This window comes from Lissotriton helveticus, chromosome 12 (genome assembly GCF_964261635.1).
Source record: "Lissotriton helveticus chromosome 12, aLisHel1.1, whole genome shotgun sequence".
Taxonomy (NCBI): domain Eukaryota; kingdom Metazoa; phylum Chordata; class Amphibia; order Caudata; family Salamandridae; genus Lissotriton; species Lissotriton helveticus.
This window is the reverse complement of record NC_136073.1, coordinates 483234161-483250264: the sequence shown is the minus strand read 5'-3', so window position 1 is coordinate 483250264 and position 16104 is coordinate 483234161.

The window sequence follows — 16104 nt, the reverse complement described above, 5'->3', positions numbered from 1 at the left end:
AAGTGAACCCTGGTTAAACTGCCCGGCGACCCAGTGAGCCCGGTCCAAAGCTGGCGGAGAAGCGTCGTCATCTCCCCAGACCTCATGGAGTAGCTGTGCCAAATAAGTCATAAAGTCCTTCCCTTCCGCCCCTAGAGGAACCCCCCCGGATGTGGAGGTTGTTCCGGCGACTTCGATTTTCCAGGTCCTCCTGCTCCAGTTGCAATTCTATGTGTTGGTCTTCCAGGGAGGCCAAACACTGCCAGAGTTGCTCCTGATCCTCCGTGCGGGCTTCAACCATTTTCTTCAGTCCGTCCACTCGTTCGCCTAGGTCCGTAACTTCCTTCCTGAGTTTCCGGACACAGAAGTGTACCTCGGTGGCTAGGGAGCTGATTTCCGTCTTCAACTCAGACATGAAGGAGGCCATGAATGCTTGCGTTACCGGCGGCGAGTACCCTCCAGCCTACGGGGCCACCTCAGCGGGGGCGGATGAGCCCGCCTTTCCCCACATCGCTGCCACAGAGGTGTCTTTGGAGGTTGGCACTGGAACGTCCTTGCCTCTATTGGTATGTGTCATTATTAAACCGTAGCCGTCTTGCGAGGCACCAGTCCCAAAAGCCAGCAAGGGTACGCGAGATCGCTTGCAGGGGCGCCCGATTGTCAGGTAGGTTTGCCGCACTTGAGCCGCCCAGTCAACCAATGCAGGATGGGAACTGCTGCCCATGGACTCACGCCTGCCGCTTTCCGCTCCACACCCGGGCCAAGGCGTAGGGTGAGATCTAAGTCAAAGGCCACAGCAGCCTATCCTTCTGGGGTGCAGCTACCCCCTCCACTTAGCTAATGCTTGACAATTGTAGGCTGGGGTCCACACCATGTATGGTCGAGGGACCGCAGGAGGGAGAATTCACGTAGAGGCTAACAGTTCCCTTACCAGCTCGGGTGACGAAGATCCCACATTCAATATGGCAGGGGGAGAGTAGGCTGTAGTGTGGTGCCCCAGGCAGATTGCGACGGCTGAACCACAGAAGCCTAGGCACCCCCCGATTGTGCAGCAATCGTGGCCCCCCGGGAACAGGTGATCAGTGCCTGATCTATGGTATAGGTCCCGGCTGCAGCTTTCAGCAGTGTCGCCGTGGGGGACACAAGGCCCGGCGTGGACTCAGCCCTGAGTGGTCCAAGATGGCAGCCAAAGCAGGCCAAGGCCTCCTCCCATTCAAACTATAGGGGGGCAGGTGTGCTTCAAGATAATCGCCCCAGTCGCTCGGGGGCTAAGATTTCCATCAATGTCACTTCACCGCCTCGACCATGTGTGCCGCAGCAGCCTCGGGGGCAGACGGGACTCAGGGTGGAAGGTCCAGCCGCAGGGGGGTCTCAGCACAAGTTTGGTTTGGGGGAGCACCCAGCGCAGGGGCTCACTGTGGCCCAGCGAGGCCCGTGTAGGCTGTCCACCCACCAGATGTAGCAGGACAGTCTTCAGCCCCTCAAGCTCCCAAGGGCCAGCCCCACGCACCCACCTGAGAAGTCACAAACACTACCTTACGTCTCTTGGAGCGCTCCACTTCTACCATGCCTGGTCAGCCCCTGTTTGCAGGGGGGCCCAGCCCGCCACCCCCCCGGGGCTCAAAACTCCAGGGCGGTCTATCACCTCAGGCACACAGCACCACTCCAAGACCCTGCGCCCGCCAAATTTCGCTCCAAAAATGGCGGCCAGGTCTTCAGGGGGCCTGCAGGCTTGCCTCCCGCCTCGCAGCCATTCCAGGAAGCGGGCAGGGGTCAGGTCAGCAGGGCTAAATGTGTAGCGGAGGTCCGTTAATTAGGGGAGTAGACTTTCTGCGGTCCCCAGGCTCCCCTGCTCGGAGGACTCAAGATGGGTTGCACAGCTTACTGGTGCCTTCAGCCGGGGTCCAGCTCCACCAGGGCCCAAGTCCCTAAGGCACCCGGCGGGGCACTTTAAGCCGGGCCCACTAGGCCAGACACGCGCCGTCCGCCCACGCAAGCAGAGTTCCAGGTAAGTCTCACGCCAAAGCTGCCCAGGGAGGCGACCAGGTACACAGTTAAGGCTTGTAGGCACAGCAGGGATCACCTCCCGGGGGGTAGTGTGCAGCTCTGGATGGTGTTTGCACCAAGGCCTGAGCGCGATGCAGTAGGGTGGTGTTTGTGCTCTCCCCAGCCAGGGTCTCTCCGCTCGGTAGCTTCCCGCACCTCCAGTCACACAGCGGCACCACTCACCGCGCTAGTGCCAGAGAGCAGCTCCTCCGATCACCTGCCCCGGGCGAGTTCAGGCTCCGTTAAGCCCAGGTCGGGATATAAGATGGTGGGTCAATGGCACGGCGGGAGACAGTTCCTTTCCGATCGGCAGCTCCACCGATGCGGCGATCTCCTCTAACATGCAGCCGAGCCTCCGCCAAGTGGGTGCAGTACCAGCGGAATCCAGGGGTAGTTCAGGGCTGCATTCCCCAGCCGCGAGGAAGGGCTGGCCCCGGGAGACCCAAAATGGTGGGTGTCGTGATCCGGGTCGGGGGTTCTATGCAAGACAGCCGCCCTGCTGCTTCAGTCACGCCCCAGTTGTCGGTCGCTCTCCAGAGGGTGCCCCTCACAGTCCACCACACATGCGACCCGAGAAAAGGCACTGATAGACCCTAGAACTCCGCTTTGATAGCTTTGAAGTGCAGCGAGCGGGCGGAGCTCTAACAGCATGCGCCTCACACCATTCGCAGCGAGACCACGCCCCATTATGATATTTTTTTTATTTCAATTAAAATGATGACACAATCGACCTCAGAAGAATGATAGTTTGAATAAATCCTGGTGGGACTGGAACTTGTCACTCACAGCTTTGGCACTTGCTTGCCAACAGTATATTAACAACCAGCTGTGCCGGCTTGCAAAATGAGTATAATTTGCTCTAAATTGGGAGTTAGTAACAAAGTATTTGCATGGGGAACAGAGCAATATAGTACATAGACCAATAGCAAAAAAATCTTTAAAAAACAAACCATTATAATTAAATTAAAAACATAAACAACTGAAAATTTAGTAAAAATATGTTACAAATTAAAAACAATAATAGTTATAAATGAATAAAAACATAATACTTTAAATTATAACAATATAAAATAAATCATTAAATATAAAATGTAATCTATACACTATTCCCACTACAATTTATACAAAACTACGCAAACTATTAAAATAAATTTATCAAAAATATACTACTCCCACTTCACACAACGCAAAAATAATAAAACTGGGTAAAATTTACAAATCTCCCTCCAGTAAATGCAACAGTGGTGAAAGTGTTGGATTGCAGATAGGTAAAATTTACTATTCCCACTCCAGCCAGTACAACAGTACGGAAACTGTTAGCGTGCAGAGGGAAAAAAATTACTAATCGCACTCCACTCAGTACAACAGTAGGGAAAGCGTTGGATAGCAGAGGGGTACATTTCACTATTCCCAGTCCAAAGAGCGCAACAGTAGGGAAAGCGTTAAATAGTGGCGGGGTAAAATGTACTATTCCCACTTCAATAAGTGCAGCAGTAGGGAAAGTGTTGGATTATGGTGGGGTAAAAATTACTATTCTCACTGCAGTCAGCACAACAGCAGAGATGTGGGATTGAAGAGGGGTGACATTTACTATTCCCACTCCGAAAGTGTTGGATTGCGGAGGGGTAAAAGTTACCATTCCCACTCCAGTCAGTACAACAGAAGGGGAAGTGTTGAATTGCAGAGGGGTAAAATGTACTATTCCCACTCTAGTCCGTACAACAGTAGGGAGAGTTTGGATTGCGGAGGGGTACATTTGACTATTCCCAATGAGTGCAACAGCAGGAAAAGTGTTGGATTGTGGAGGGGTAAAATTGACTATTCCCACTCCAGTCAGTACAACAGTAGGGAAAGTGTTGGATTGCGGAGGGGTACAATTTGCATTTCCCACACCAGTCAGAGCAACATTAATAATAAACAAAATATCTTGAACAAAATAAAACGATTTAAAAGACAAGGTAAAATAAGAAGAATATGTACAAAAAAACTACAAATATATTTAATATTGAAAAACAATATTAATATGTTAGATACATATCACAAATGACTGCAAATATTATTATAAATAAAATAATCAAATAATTTCATTCAAGTAAATATTTCCATTTAGAAATTATTTATTAACAAAAAAATATTTGTTACATACATTTAAATTAGTTCATTCCTATCCTATAATCTCACAACCTGCAACTTAAACTTTACTTTAAAAAGCAAAATATTAACACTGTTCATATAAATATTTATCAACAAACTATCATTAATGAAATATTATTTATTAATTAATTATAATTATTTTACTCCCCACAATATACCAACTCAAAACACACAACACTCAAAATGTAACAGATGTTTTACACAATTAATATAATGATTACCAATTTAATAATTAATAGTAATGTAAACATTGATTACTAATTACATAAGATTGATTTACTCCACACTGCATACCCTTACAAAACCCACAATTCACATCTAAAATCCATAAAATAAAGTACTTGCACAATTAACATATTTAATTATCAATTAAACAAATATTATTAATTAAAAAATAAATATGAATTCACTGAAATTAACTGCCAACCCTTTACCCCTATAAACCCCACAACCCACACCTAAAATTAAACTTAAAAAAAATTAATTACAAAATTATAAATATTGTCAATTAAATAATTAATAGTGTTTAAGAGCTAACTATTAATTAGTTAAAATGTATTTACTCCCCAACCTTTACCCTTATAAACCCCACAACTCTCACCTAAAAAAAAGAAATTACACACTTAACATAACTATCAATTAATGAATATTAATTAACAACTAAGGGGCCGATTCGGATCTCGCTCTGAAGGGCTCCGAACGCGATCCGGCCGGAAAAATTACGAGCCATACGCATGTGTTTCGACCGACTCAAACAGCTGTACGAGCGAGCAAGTACAATGCGAGAAACGCGAATTCGCTGACCGAATCCTTTTCGGGTCCGAACCACTCCGTACGTCTCATCCGTAAGCAAACCGTGCCGTGCAATGGAAGCGATTTCCGACCGAGCCACTCTGATGCGCGATTCGGACAGCTGGATCAAGTCGGAGCCTCTAACATGTAAACGCTCCGGGAACCGGACTTCGGGGTTCTGCGCCGGGCCCCCTTCACCCGTAGCCTTACGAGTCAATCCCCCCTGCACATACATGCAGGGTGGTACAGACGCGTCCCCACTACAGGGGGGGTCCTTATGTGCAACGTACCTTTTTTGTCAATGGGAGCCTATGTACGCATTATACAACAGGCTCCCATTGACTTCAATGGGTCTCTGAGCAACCCGTGTCCGTCAGCGCTTGTTCGCATCGTACTAGAGTGCTCGGAGCCCGGGAGCACGAGTCGGTTGGAAAGCCCTCCGGATCCGAGTCAGACAGAGCCTTCTCCCAGCAAAATCGGAATCTGCTCCTAATTATTAATTAATAAAAAATGAATTACTTCCCACTCTTTACCCCTATTAACCCCACAGCCCACACCTAAAAACAATACACGATTACCATAATAAGTTATCAATTAAATAATTAATGTTAATTAACAACTAATAATAATTAATTAAACATATATTACTTCCCACCCTTTAATTAATAGCACTATTAACATAATTAGATATCAGTTAAATTAATAATATTAAATAATAAATATTCATTAGTGGATTATAATTAAATTACATCCCACCCTATACGGCAATAAACCCACAACACACTACAGGACTAAAATCACAAAAATTAATTAAATTACATTTAATAACTACTAAAAATCTAACAACGATATTAAAAAACATAAACAAAAATTATACAAAATATCTACATGTATATCTTATATATTATAAATATATACTAAAATATATTAAAATAATTACAAAATGATATTTTAAACAACTATATTTTTCCAAAAAATATTGATGACTTTGCTATTTTAAAAAACGATATTACTTACCTTAAAATTGATATTCTTGACAACAATATTCTTGCTAATGATATTTCCATATTACGATGTTTTGCACACAGTATTTTGGAATGCCAATATTTTTTTCCTCAATATTTTCTCTGAATGCCTGTCACTTTAATATACAACACTCTCTAGCAATTTGCATCCTAGAACCACGTTGAAATTTGTAGACAGCAATTTGCAACTGAGAGTTGACTAACCAACATTTGGAAAGGTAATACAGCAACGCTCTCGCAGCCACAAAAAACAGTGTACAGTTTAGACAAACAACAATTGGTATTGATACAATTGAAAGAAAGCAGCAGATCTGTTTGTTCAAATTCCTTTTCAATGATGTTTTAATTGGATCCAAGCTCAGCCGACACGTGTTTCATCGTGTTAAAGTGGAGTCAACACGACTCTTCAGGGCTGATGAAAGTAAATAAAACAAATGTATAGTAACTTTCAGTAGGTTACAATTGTTACATGGATTTATAACATGTATGTGCATGGAGGTGATAGTGACGGATTATTAAGTGCCTTCGTGGTCGTTTTCGTGATAGTTGAACCATGCACAAACACAAGCTCCTCCTGGTAACGGTGGCGAATTGTGAGTAGTGTCAAAGTTGTACTTCAAAGGTGGCGTTTCTATAAGCTAGTGAATATCGTACAAAATTTCTTATAAGGTTGCATTGAATAGTTAACTCATGCTCACTAGAAATCCGCGTTTGTGGGGTGTCAGGGTGTATGAGTGTATCAACGAACTAAGCAATAGGCATGCCAGTGGAGTCTCATGCTGTGAAAAGGTGATGTGTATCCAAGGAAAGTAGCAGATAATGCATACCTAGTGGATAGCATTCGGGCATCCACGGTTAGATGCGTGAATACTCTGCGCGAAGAAATGGCTTGTCTATGTTAAGAATAAAAAAAGAAAAATGTACACATGAATATGTATACATAATATACGGGAGAATGATGAGCGAGGGCAAATGCGTGCTTCTAGCAGGGTGCACACTGTGAAGATTGTAAAGGCTCACCCTGGTAAGATATTGGCGAGTCTGCCAATATATTTATTCGATCAACCCTGGTTCCGGGTTCAGGAGTGTCTCTAACACCGCTAATTTATATTTGAGCACACAAAATGTTGCATGTCTGTATTCGACGATGACTGCATGAGAAAAGAAGAAGGAAAACACCAACAGGCTGTTTTACAAAAGGACAACACTCTCTCGCCAAATCCAGGGAGAGTGAACAACGTATACATCATTTAAGTAAAAAGAAGAAAACGGAACGCACGGTGCATACCTATACACGAGTGCGTGAATAGCTGTACCGGGAGGGGACCCGACTGCAGGAGTAGCGCGTTCTGTGTGTAGGTATAGAACTCTTCACGGGTAGCGTTAGGTTCAATCTTTAAGAGAATCACATAAGAGGACTTTAATTTAGGGTCGTCTACATGTGCAAAGATCATGAAGATCAACCACAGAAACGGAGATATCCAGAGTGTTGCCTCTTACCTGTTAGTCGAAGTCCCTCCTCCGTTGATTCCCGGTCGCCGTGTTCCAAGAACGGACACGTGACCGGAAGTCGGAGGGCTTTAAATAGTCTTCATCAATCATTGTCTGGTACGCAATGATCATATCACATGTCCTACTGAGTCCGCCATCTTAGGTGTGTAAAAGGCGGTGGTTTGAAGCCTCAAATCCAGTACAAAAGGGCGCACAGATTGATATAAGGTTCATAAAGAAGGGTTTGTAGACGTAAAGGCATGCTGGGTTTATGTTTCCAGGCAAGCAAAAGGGTAAAAAATTATTAAAAGGTATATGAAAAAAATTATTTTATATATATTTGGATAAAAGTGTGGAGAAGCGTGAACCAAGAAAGTAATAGTGGTTCACCTTAAATTACGCAACAAAGCTAACGTGAAGATCCTGACAGTGATCCCGTATGTCAGCGGTCCATTTCAGAAAAGAAAACGAACTAAGTATTTCGGTCCGTTCAAGGATCTCAAACACGAGAGCTGGCCCTTTGTATTCCATAAGTAAATGACGAAAATGAGTCCTTATGGGGAGTAATAAAACAACTGTGATGCGATACGAGAAAAGGGAGAAACAACCATTATAACCCAAAAGGTGGTCGTGAAAAATTGGTGACCTATGTATTGAGCACCCTTAAATGACAGACACATAAATCATGCTGTGACTCGTGACATTCAAATTCATTGCTAAACAAACACGTCATTGTGTCTCTCAAACAAGTTACGTGTAATAGAGTTTGATGAGGCCTCAGTTAGGTATTTCTTCATAGATGTCAAAATTATTTTTACATATTTTTAAAACATAATTATGAAACACAATCAAAAGAAAAAAACAGCAGTTGAAGCCAAAATGAGTTCGTGTAGACATAATAACAACGAGAACGTTCATGCAGTACCCTTTGAGTCAGACACATCACATCTTACTGACTATTGTAAAGTTTTCATATAGCAATGGTTAATGATCAGCAGCAACATTCTGTACAATCAGAGGGACGGTTAGTTCCCTAGGAAGAATTGAAGCTCCGGGTCATAGTTGAGCCCGTGTTCCACGCATTGCAAACGCATGATCCACGTGGCCTCCCTACGCCTCAGAGTCAGTTCTCTGTTTCCTCCCCTAATGTTTGGGGGGATGACGTCAATCCCAAAGAAACGCACCTTTATTTCATCCTCCAAAGGTTGACAAGCTGCCACATGCAGCGCAACCGGATATTTGGGATCCCTTTTTTGGATAGCCCGTATGTGTTCCGCTAACCTCTCCTTAAGGGGTCTGATAGTACTGCCTACGTATATCAAGCCACACTGGCACTCAATAATATATACCACGTACCTGGTTATGCATGTGATGTTGTGTCTGATTGAATATGTACAACCATCATGGCCTCTGAATGTCTTGGTGCCATGTTTACACCACACACATAACGAGCAAAAACCACATTTGTAAAAACCCAGACTACGTGTGGTAAGCCAGTTTGTGGCCACGGTATTGTGTGGAACAGTAGGGCTAAGTTTGTTCTTCAGTGTACATCCTTTCTTATACGTAATGGCTGGTCTGTCAGGTAGCCATTCCTTTAATGTCGTGTCCTCCAATAACATTTTCCAATGTCTATTGAAACTCCTAGAGATTGTTGGATGTAAGGCATTAAACTCAGTAATGAGTCTAATTTTCTGGGGAGAGGAATCTTTATCGGTACGTTTCTTTAAACAATCTGGTCTCGAGGCACGGCGAACCCTTGTCTCCGCAGAGTCTAGAGCCCGGAGGGGATAGCCTCTGTTCAAAAATCTGCTTTTCATGTTGTTAAGACAGTCGTCAAATTCTCTTGGCTCGCTACAATTACGTTTGGCTCTTAAGTACTCACCATAAGGTATGGCCTGTATCTGGTGTGTAGGATGGGAGCTGCAGGCATGGAGAATTGAGTTGCAGGAAGTGGGTTTCCTATATAATTTGCTGTGGAGTTTGTTGTCTTTTATGTAAAATTCTAAATCTAAGAATTCCATCTTGTCTTTGCTGAATTGCATAGTGAACTGAATGCCCCAAATGTTTCCATTAAGATAATTAAAGAAAGAATTCAAAGAATCTATTGTGCCAGACCACAGAAGGAAGCAATCATCAATGTAGCGTCCCCAAAATAAAATGGAGTCAATATGTTCGGCACCTTTAGAGCCCCAAATGAGATCCGATTCAAGGGCCCCCATGAATAGATTCGCAAAGGAGGGGGAAAATTTCGAGCCCATAGCTACCCCCTTTGTCTGTCTAAACCACTTGCGGTCAAAGATAAAGTCGTTGTTGTTTAGAATGATTTCCATCATTCGAAGTAACATCTTCGTGTGAGCCCACAGCGAAGCTGGACGGTTAGAGAGAATTCTCTCAATTGCCTGCATCCCTAGTTCCGGATTGATGCTGGTGTACAGAGACACCACATCCATTGTGACTATAATAGTTCCAGGTTGCCAGTCAATATCCGACATCATTTCCAAAATATGTTTCGAGTCCTGGATATAGGATGGTAAGTTCTTCACTAACGGACCTATAAAAAGGTCCACGTATTCCGCTAGTCTTTCTGTGGGACCCCCAATGCCTGAGACGATAGGTCTACCAGGCGGGAATGCTAGGTTTTTATGTACTTTCGGAAGGGTGTATAGCCAAGGATAGGTTGGTCTAAACACTTTCAGATACAAGTATTCGTCATCGTCCAAGAGGCCAGATTGTTTCCATTCAAGCAAAAGTTGATTGATTAGAATAGTAAGAGGACCTATAGGGTTCTGAGAAAGTGGTTCATAGCAAGAGGTGTCACTCAATTGCGTATAAATCTCATTATTGTAATCAGACAGATTCATCACAACAACATTGCCCCCCTTATCCGCCTCCCTAATGATAATGTCCGAATTATCACTAAGGATAGAGAGTGCAAGACGTTCGCCTTTTGTTAGGTTGTCCTTATATTTAAATTTGTCATTTAAGCTCTTCATATTCAATTTGTCAATGTCTTCCAAAACACGTTTATGAAAATTGTCTATGACGTTACCCCCAGAAAGAGTAGGGGTCCACCTGGATTTACTCTTAAGACCACTGGTCTGACTGTAGTCTGTTTCGATATCTAATTCTTCTAAAAGCCTCTCCATGTCATATGGACTCTCCTCCCTGTCTGTTAATGAAAGAAGCAGATGGGTTGCTTGAATATCTTTAATAGTCAACGTTTCTGTGTCACATACAGTGGGAGAAGGCCTAGAATCACCAGTAGCTTTAGATTTACAAGAAAAATACTTTTTCAATTTCAATTTGCGTATGAACTTGAAAATGTCAATTTTGCTCTGACAGACATCCCCAGTACTATATGGATTAAAGTTTAAACCCTTACCAAGTAGAGAAATCATGTCAGGTGTCAAAGGAAAGGATGAAAGGTTCATTACCTGGACAGTGTCATCAGGGTCAACTAGTTCTTCTGTGTGCCTGATCTGAGTTTTTTTCGATAATCTTCGTTTGAGGCTACGCCTGCCCCTGTGGGTTTTGGGTCTGTGGCGCCCCTGGTAAGTGTTGACCTGTTGCCCTTCCTGATACGTTCCATCTCTAAAAAAAAGGGCATATTAACTAGATCGGGGTTCTCTGATCTCTCATTCTCTGATTCTACCAATCCTACAGAATTGAGTGAGGACGTGCTCGAAGTTACTGAGCTGGCTGCAGTGGATCTGCCCATTTGGGAGCCCTGTCTAGGTTTGGGAATCAGTGAATCATATTTTTGATCATAAGTATAAACCCTCCCATTCTTGTAGTCAGACTCGTCCCTTTTAATCTGTCGAGCCTTCCTGGTTTTGATGTCTGCCTGATGTCTTAGAAGAATTTCATCCAAAGTGGTGTAATTTTTCACAGTGGATTCTGGTTTATTAAGATCTTGAATTTCTTGTTCCAAGGTGGATATCTCTAATAATAGTTTGGCAGACTTTCGTTCTGCACTCTCTATTAGTATGTCCATAAGGTTCATGGAATTGAGGTTGAGAGACTCTTCCCACTTGACCATGAGGTCAATGTCTAGATTATCATAGGTGGGAAACGTCTGAGAACGTAAGCCTCTGGGAATTTGTTTAATACGTCTGTAGTACTTCAAGGTGGTTCCATCCCACCACCGTGAGTTCTCCTGTTTTTTTAGCCTCTCCAGTTTGAGAAACTTATCCCTGAGACCTTCCACAGGTGCAGGACCCGTAGTGGCAGATGCCTGGTGTGTGGGCATCCCTTTCGCAAGGTTATCGAAAAGGTCTGCTGCTACCTTGTCCCTATTCATAATGGGGAAGGAGAGAGTTGAGCTGATATATACAAAAGAGCGTGGAGGCAACCAATCTGAAAACAATATAGATCACGGCTAGAAGGGTTTCTTAGAAATTTCAGAAAAAGGCGCTCTACCTGAAGTGTACGCTGGACAGTGTGTGGAAATGAGTTTTTTTGAGTGTGGCGCGTGAAGAGCGAACGGATTAACCCAAAACCGTTCTAAGACAATCAGAGATTACCCAAACTGTAATACAGCAACGCTCTCGCAGCCACAAAAAACAGTGTACAGTTTAGACAAACAACAATTGGTATTGATACAATTGAAAGAAAGCAGCAGATCTGTTTGTTCAAATTCCTTTTCAATGATGTTTTAATTGGATCCAAGCTCAGCCGACACGTGTTTCATCGTGTTAAAGTGGAGTCAACACGACTCTTCAGGGCTGATGAAAGTAAATAAAACAAATGTATAGTAACTTTCAGTAGGTTACAATTGTTACATGGATTTATAACATGTATGTGCATGGAGGTGATAGTGACGGATTATTAAGTGCCTTCGTGGTCGTTTTCGTGATAGTTGAACCATGCACAAACACAAGCTCCTCCTGGTAACGGTGGCGAATTGTGAGTAGTGTCAAAGTTGTACTTCAAAGGTGGCGTTTCTATAAGCTAGTGAATATCGTACAAAATTTCTTATAAGGTTGCATTGAATAGTTAACTCATGCTCACTAGAAATCCGCGTTTGTGGGGTGTCAGGGTGTATGAGTGTATCAACGAACTAAGCAATAGGCATGCCAGTGGAGTCTCATGCTGTGAAAAGGTGATGTGTATCCAAGGAAAGTAGCAGATAATGCATACCTAGTGGATAGCATTCGGGCATCCACGGTTAGATGCGTGAATACTCTGCGCGAAGAAATGGCTTGTCTATGTTAAGAATAAAAAAAGAAAAATGTACACATGAATATGTATACATAATATACGGGAGAATGATGAGCGAGGGCAAATGCGTGCTTCTAGCAGGGTGCACACTGTGAAGATTGTAAAGGCTCACCCTGGTAAGATATTGGCGAGTCTGCCAATATATTTATTCGATCAACCCTGGTTCCGGGTTCAGGAGTGTCTCTAACACCGCTAATTTATATTTGAGCACACAAAATGTTGCATGTCTGTATTCGACGATGACTGCATGAGAAAAGAAGAAGGAAAACACCAACAGGCTGTTTTACAAAAGGACAACACTCTCTCGCCAAATCCAGGGAGAGTGAACAACGTATACATCATTTAAGTAAAAAGAAGAAAACGGAACGCACGGTGCATACCTATACACGAGTGCGTGAATAGCTGTACCGGGAGGGGACCCGACTGCAGGAGTAGCGCGTTCTGTGTGTAGGTATAGAACTCTTCACGGGTAGCGTTAGGTTCAATCTTTAAGAGAATCACATAAGAGGACTTTAATTTAGGGTCGTCTACATGTGCAAAGATCATGAAGATCAACCACAGAAACGGAGATATCCAGAGTGTTGCCTCTTACCTGTTAGTCGAAGTCCCTCCTCCGTTGATTCCCGGTCGCCGTGTTCCAAGAACGGACACGTGACCGGAAGTCGGAGGGCTTTAAATAGTCTTCATCAATCATTGTCTGGTACGCAATGATCATATCACATGTCCTACTGAGTCCGCCATCTTAGGTGTGTAAAAGGCGGTGGTTTGAAGCCTCAAATCCAGTACAAAAGGGCGCACAGATTGATATAAGGTTCATAAAGAAGGGTTTGTAGACGTAAAGGCATGCTGGGTTTATGTTTCCAGGCAAGCAAAAGGGTAAAAAATTATTAAAAGGTATATGAAAAAAATTATTTTATATATATTTGGATAAAAGTGTGGAGAAGCGTGAACCAAGAAAGTAATAGTGGTTCACCTTAAATTACGCAACAAAGCTAACGTGAAGATCCTGACAGTGATCCCGTATGTCAGCGGTCCATTTCAGAAAAGAAAACGAACTAAGTATTTCGGTCCGTTCAAGGATCTCAAACACGAGAGCTGGCCCTTTGTATTCCATAAGTAAATGACGAAAATGAGTCCTTATGGGGAGTAATAAAACAACTGTGATGCGATACGAGAAAAGGGAGAAACAACCATTATAACCCAAAAGGTGGTCGTGAAAAATTGGTGACCTATGTATTGAGCACCCTTAAATGACAGACACATAAATCATGCTGTGACTCGTGACATTCAAATTCATTGCTAAACAAACACGTCATTGTGTCTCTCAAACAAGTTACGTGTAATTCTAAGAGTTTGATGAGGCCTCAGTTAGGTATTTCTTCATAGATGTCAAAATTATTTTTACATATTTTTAAAACATAATTATGAAACACAATCAAAAGAAAAAAACAGCAGTTGAAGCCAAAATGAGTTCGTGTAGACATAATAACAACGAGAACGTTCATGCAGTACCCATTGAGTCAGACACATCACATCTTACTGACTATTGTAAAGTTTTCATATAGCAATGGTTAATGATCAGCAGCAACATTCTGTACAATCAGAGGGACGGTTAGTTCCCTAGGAAGAATTGAAGCTCCGGGTCATAGTTGAGCCCGTGTTCCACGCATTGCAAACGCATGATCCACGTGGCCTCCCTACGCCTCAGAGTCAGTTCTCTGTTTCCTCCCCTAATGTTTGGGGGGATGACGTCAATCCCAAAGAAACGCACCTTTATTTCATCCTCCAAAGGTTGACAAGCTGCCACATGCAGCGCAACCGGATATTTGGGATCCCTTTTTTGGATAGCCCGTATGTGTTCCGCTAACCTCTCCTTAAGGGGTCTGATAGTACTGCCTACGTATATCAAGCCACACTGGCACTCAATAATATATACCACGTACCTGGTTATGCATGTGATGTTGTGTCTGATTGAATATGTACAACCATCATGGCCTCTGAATGTCTTGGTGCCATGTTTACACCACACACATAACGAGCAAAAACCACATTTGTAAAAACCCAGACTACGTGTGGTAAGCCAGTTTGTGGCCACGGTATTGTGTGGAACAGTAGGGCTAAGTTTGTTCTTCAGTGTACATCCTTTCTTATACGTAATGGCTGGTCTGTCAGGTAGCCATTCCTTTAATGTCGTGTCCTCCAATAACATTTTCCAATGTCTATTGAAACTCCTAGAGATTGTTGGATGTAAGGCATTAAACTCAGTAATGAGTCTAATTTTCTGGGGAGAGGAATCTTTATCGGTACGTTTCTTTAAACAATCTGGTCTCGAGGCACGGCGAACCCTTGTCTCCGCAGAGTCTAGAGTCCGGAGGGGATAGCCTCTGTTCAAAAATCTGCTTTTCATGTTGTTAAGACAGTCGTCAATTTCTCTTGGCTCGCTACAATTACGTTTGGCTCTTAAGTACTCACCATAAGGTATGGCCTGTATCTGGTGTGTAGGATGGGAGCTGCAGGCATGGAGAATTGAGTTGCAGGAAGTGGGTTTCCTATATAATTTGCTGTGGAGTTTGTTGTCTTTTATGTAAAATTCTAAATCTAAGAATTCCATCTTGTCTTTGCTGAATTGCATAGTGAACTGAATGCCCCAAATGTTTCCATTAAGATAATTAAAGAAAGAATTCAAAGAATCTATTGTGCCAGACCACAGAAGGAAGCAATCATCAATGTAGCGTCCCCAAAATAAAATGGAGTCAATATGTTCGGCACCTTTAGAGCCCCAAATGAGATCCGATTCAAGGGCCCCCATGAATAGATTCGCAAAGGAGGGGGAAAATTTCGAGCCCATAGCTACCCCCTTTGTCTGTCTAAACCACTTGCGGTCAAAGATAAAGTCGTTGTTGTTTAGAATGATTTCCATCATTCGAAGTAACATCTTCGTGTGAGCCCACAGCGAAGCTGGACGGTTAGAGAGAATTCTCTCAATTGCCTGCATCCCTAGTTCCGGATTGATGCTGGTGTACAGAGACACCACATCCATTGTGACTATAATAGTTCCAGGTTGCCAGTCAATATCCGACATCATTTCCAAAATATGTTTCGAGTCCTGGATATAGGATGGTAAGTTCTTCACTAACGGACCTATAAAAAGGTCCACGTATTCCGCTAGTCTTTCTGTGGGACCCCCAATGCCTGAGACGATAGGTCTACCAGGCGGGAATGCTAGGTTTTTATGTACTTTCGGAAGGGTGTATAGCCAAGGATAGGTTGGTCTAAACACTTTCAGATACAAGTATTCGTCATCGTCCAAGAGGCCAGATTGTTTCCATTCAAGCAAAAGTTGATTGATTAGAATAGTAAGAGGACCTATAGGGTTCTGAGAAAGTGGTTCATA